Raw genomic sequence first — 5122 nt, 5'->3', positions numbered from 1 at the left:
TCTGCAGCTTCACTTTTGAAACCAGCGAGGCCATGAACCCACCCACCAGGAGGAATGAACAACTCCAGAAGCGCCACCTTTAAAAGCTGTAACACTCACCGGGAAGGTCTGCAGCTTCACTCCTGTCAGCGAGACCACGAACCCACCAGAAAGAAGAAGCTGCAGACACATCTGAACATCTGAAGGAACAAACTCTGGACACACCATCTTTAAGAACTGTAACACTCACTGCAAGGGTCTGTGACTTCCTTCTTGAAGTCAGCAAAACCAAGAACCCACCAATTCTGGACACATGGTGAGGTTATTAGGTCATAAGAGGGGAGACCTCATGAATGGAATTAGTGCCCTCAGAAAGAGGCCCCAGAGGGCTGCCTCTCCCCTTCCACCACGTGAGGACACAGAGAGGTGCTGCTCACCAACCAGAAGGCAGGCCCTCCGTAGACACCACACCACATCTTCCGGTGTCTTTATCAAAGACTTTCCAGCCTCCAGAACCATGAGGAAACACATCGTTTTGTTTATTTACTTATTATTTATTTGCGACGGAGTTTCACTCTTGTTGGCCAGGCTGGAGTGCAATGGCACGATCTTGGCTCACCGCAACTGCTGCCTCCCGGGTTCAAGCGATTCTCCTGCCTCAGCCTCACCAGTAGCTGGGATTACAGGCATGCACCACCATGCCTGGCTAATTTTTGTATTTTTAGTAGAGATTGGTTTCATTATGTTGGCCAGGCTGGTCTTGAACTACTGACCTTGAGGCCCAGCACAGTGGCTCACGCCTGTAATCCCAGCACTTTGGGGGGCTGAGGTGGGCAGATCACCCAGTCAGTGTTATAGCAGCCCAAACAGACTGAAACACTCCTGCAAAAGCATGCCAAGAACAAAGGGCCTTTTCTTTTAGGGTCAGGATCAGTGAGGGTTTTTAGCAACCATTTTGCCTTGGACCTTTCCTGTCCAACTGCTGTCCAACTTCTCATGCTCTCTTGATTTGACACTCAGGTGTATGGCCAGCAGACTCCTACAGGGCCACTAACAGCTCCTCTGCAAAGTGCCCTGGTAGCACAAAGGTGTCAGTCCTTCCTCTCAGCCACCACTGCCTAGGGAGAGAGGGACAGAAGTAACAAGTGAGAAGACCCCTCATATCTTCTCTCACTCTACCTCGTGATGATGATATTCAAAATCTGTGGGCTCCTTTAGTCTGAGCATCACTAGTGTATTATTGTATGTTATAATACAGCATAATACAGTGTAGTGTAATATAGTATATGATATTCGCTAATCTATTTTTCATTTGTTTAGGTTTCTGGAGGGATCCAGCTTCTGTTACTCTCTCGTCCCATAAGTTGGATACCATTATTTTTTTTTTTCATTGTTAAGTTGAATTTTATTAGTATCATGCAAATGTTCCCTTCCACCACCGACTATTAATGTGAAAAATTATATATAGCTAGCATTTTTTAAAATACCAAATTCTGTCTCATCATATACCACTATTTTATGTGTAATTCTATTATTATTTATTTATTTACTTATTTATTTTGAGATGGTGTCTTGCTCTGTTGCTCAGGCTGGGGTGCAGTGGTACGATCTCAGCTCACTGCAACCTCCGCCTCCCAGGTTCAAGCGATTCTCCTGCCTCAGCCTCCCAAGTAGCTGAGACTACAGGCGTCTGCCACCACGCCTGGCTAATTTTTGTGTTTTTAGGAAAGACAGGGTTTCACCATGTTGGCCAGGCTGGTCTTGACTCTTGACCTTGTGATCCACCTGCCTCGGCCTCCCAGAGTGCTGGGATTACAGGTGTGAGCCACCGTGCCTAGCCTTGTGATTCGATTTTTCTAGCTAATGATAATCACTTTCTGAAAATAAGTGCTTTTACTTTTATCTTAATATTTTCAAAAAATATTTCTTTACCAGAACTTTTCCTTCATCAGTGAATAGCGTTCATTGGACAGTTCTTCCTGTGAACTGTCAAGGAAAAGGGAAAAGGAAACTTCTGGGTTACTTTGCCCTTACAATTCTAACTGCACATCCATGGACACATCACCAAATGCTATTTGTTGTCTCACATATTTGACAGATGAGTTGAAATGCTTTTCTGTAATTCAGCAAACATTTAACACGGGAACAGTGTGCTAGGCTTTTGTGAAATATATAGATGCATGAGAAAGTCTTGGCCACCCGTGGATGATAAGACACAAACAGATAATTTCAGAACAACTATTTCAGGCATCCCTTCTGAGTCACCACTGGCAATAGATTGGGCCTTAGACCAAGAAAAATGAAACCCAAGATAAAAAAAAAAAAAAGTCCTTTCAATTTACTGGGCAACCAACCAAAACTATAGACTTTTCAGGTTTTAGATAACATTACAAAGAATCTTTCTTGATTGTACATTTGCTCTTGTAGCAACATAAAACGTTTTCTGTGTTTATAGTTAAAGTGCTGGTTATGTGACTGTTTTACCGTTGGGGATAGATGTGGATTTTTACTTGTGTTTAATTGTGGAGAGTGAATACATAACTCCTCTCCTCCCCAGCTCCTGCCTACCTTTGGGGGGGTGCTGAGGGGGAATCAGGAAGGAACTAAAACACAAGGCTTTTCCTCCCATTTTACATTCAAACTTGTCTCACAGGAAATGAACAAAATAGTGTTTCTCAAATGTAACATTGTACTTCTCTGTGCTGTGGTACAAAAAGAGCTTTACAGGAATTTTTTTTAAAGGACAAATGTGGACTTGGATTTTCTTTTCTTCTCTTTCTTTTTTTCTTTGAGATAGAGTCTCACTCTGTCCCCAAGGCTGGAGTGCAGTGGAGCGATGTCGGCTCACTGCAACCTCCGACTCCAGAGTTCATGCAATTCTCCTGTCTCAGCCTTCTAAGTAGCTGGGATTACAGGCGCCTGCCACCACACCTGGCTAATTTTTGTATTTTTAGTAGAGACAGGGTTTTGCTATATTGGCCAGGCTGGTCTTGAACTCCTGACCTCACATGATCCACCCATCTCAGCCTCCCAAAGTGTTGGAATTACAGGTGTGAGCCACCGCGCCTGGCCAAGAACTTGGATTTTCATTTCCTAGAGAATAAATGCCAAGCTCCTTTACATTCAAGATCTGCAACATCTCATCCCAAATCATTTCCAGCTTTATCTACATATCCACCCTTACTCCATGTACCCAGCAATATCCTGTGAAGCATGTGGAATATTTTTATTTCCATATCTGGATTCCATTCCCCCCTTTAAAATGCCCTTCTATCTTTTCTTTCCTCACAATCCTACTGCTAAAATCCTCATCTTTCAAGGCACATCTTCAAAGAGGAGGCATCCATAAAGCATCCCACTCACCCTTCTCCAAACTAGTATTTCCCCTTTCCTGAATTTTAATAATTTTCTATAATTAAGAGTTATTGTGGTCGGAGTAGTGGCTCATGCCTGTAATCCAGGACTTTGGGAGGCTGAGGTGGGCACATCACGTGAGGTCAGGAGTTCGAGACCATCCTGGCCAACATGGTGAAACATCATCTCTACTAAAAATACAAAAATTAGCTGGACATGGTGATGCACGCCTGTAGTTCCAGCTACTCGGGAGGCTGAGGCAGGAGAATCGCTTGACCCTGGGAGGCGGAGGTTGCAGTGACCTGAGATTGGCCACTGTTCTCCAGCCTGAGCGACAGAGTGAGACTCCATCTCAAAAAAAAAAAAAAAAAAGGCCGGGCGCGGTGGCTCAAGCCTGTAATCCCAGCACTTTGGGAGGCCGAGACAGGCGGATCACGAGGTCAGGAGATCGAGACCATCCTGGCTAATACGGTGAAACCCCGTCTCTACTAAAAAATACAAAAAAGTAGCTGGGCGAGGTGGCGGGCGCCTGTAGTCCCAGCTACTCGGGAGGCTGAGGCAGGAGAATCGCTTGACCCTGGGAGGCGGAGGTTGCAGTGACCTGAGATTGGCCACTGTTCTCCAGCCTGAGCGACAGAGTGAGACTCCATCTCAAAAAAAAAAAAAAAAAAAAAAAGAAAAGGAAAGAAAAAAGGAAAAAAAAGTTATTGCTTTTGTAATCAGAAATAAAAATTAAATGGTTTGCCTTTGCTTTATTGGTAAATTAAAACAAAGAAATAAAACTAAAAGTATGAAATAGCTTGCCAAATAAAACATGAACATAACATGTTTTTTCTTTCTTTTTTTTTTTTTAAGGCCGATTCGATCTTTGCTTACTGCAACGTCCTCCTCCCAGGGTCAAGTGATTCTTCTGCCTCAGCCTCCCTAGTAGCTGGGGTTACAGGCACGTGCCACCACACCCAGCTAATTTTTGTATTTTTAGTAGAGACAGGTTTCATTGGCCAGGCTGGTCTTGAACTCCTGACCTCAGGGGATCCACTGGCCTCAGCCTCCCAAAGTGCTGGGATTACAGGTGTGAGCCACTGCGCCCAGCCTAAACTTTTGCACCTTGAATATAAGCAGAAGGACACAACTGATAACTGCCTAAGACGTGCATCAGCCTCATTCTCTGATCAATGTCTTCCCTTCTCCCACCTTCAGCCCCTACCCTCATTCCAAACACGTAGCAATAAAAAGTTTACAAGAAGGGGAAATAAAATGATATAGTTGGTTCAGAATGCAAAAACATACATACCTCCGTGGCACAGAAACAAACAAAAATTACACAGTGAAGAGAGCTGAATTGCAGCTGTATACCTACTTGTCTTCTGTTCATACGCCCAGGACTTTGGCTCCCACAGGGTAGTGAAGAGTAGCAGTAGACAACATCACGCAGAGAGCTCTGAGGATGGGGACTAGCGATAGGGCTCCCTCTTGTGATGGAGCCTGAAAAAAAGTTGGATACCCCATGGCTTAAAGCTACGGAAGCAGAAGTCGGGAAAGAGGAATTCAGGGACAGACCCTAATGTAGTGAAGGAATCAAAAGAAAAAATACAACATTTTAATGGAAGATTTTTTAAATGACAAATTAATGCATGTCATAGTCCTATGAATTTTTCTCAAATTGACATGTGAGTTTAATTTTTTGGTATTCCTGCCTTATTTTGATAGTGTAAAAATGTGATAATTGGCCGGGCGCGGTGGCTCAAGCCTGTAATCCCAGCACTTTGGGAGGCCGAGACGGGCGGAT

General features: G+C 44.0%; 1 long non-coding RNA gene across 1 annotated transcript in view; it reads right to left on the bottom strand.

Annotated features, from left to right (window-relative positions):
- Window positions 1-513: 513 nt before the first annotated feature.
- The window catches only part of LOC108540341 (uncharacterized), an 18874-nt gene continuing 14265 nt past the window's right edge, over window positions 514-5122 (bottom strand). The window contains exons 3-4 of the long non-coding RNA XR_001888642.1: window positions 4694-4818; window positions 514-1097 (exon numbers count right to left, since the gene is read on the bottom strand). This is a non-coding gene — a long non-coding RNA (uncharacterized LOC108540341). The remainder of the gene's footprint in view (window positions 1098-4693; window positions 4819-5122) is intronic.

Source organism: Rhinopithecus bieti, unplaced genomic scaffold (assembly GCF_001698545.2).
Source record: "Rhinopithecus bieti isolate Rb0 unplaced genomic scaffold, ASM169854v2 scaffold_17939, whole genome shotgun sequence".
NCBI lineage: Eukaryota > Metazoa > Chordata > Mammalia > Primates > Cercopithecidae > Rhinopithecus > Rhinopithecus bieti.
This window is presented reverse-complemented; position numbering and strand designations above follow the sequence as displayed.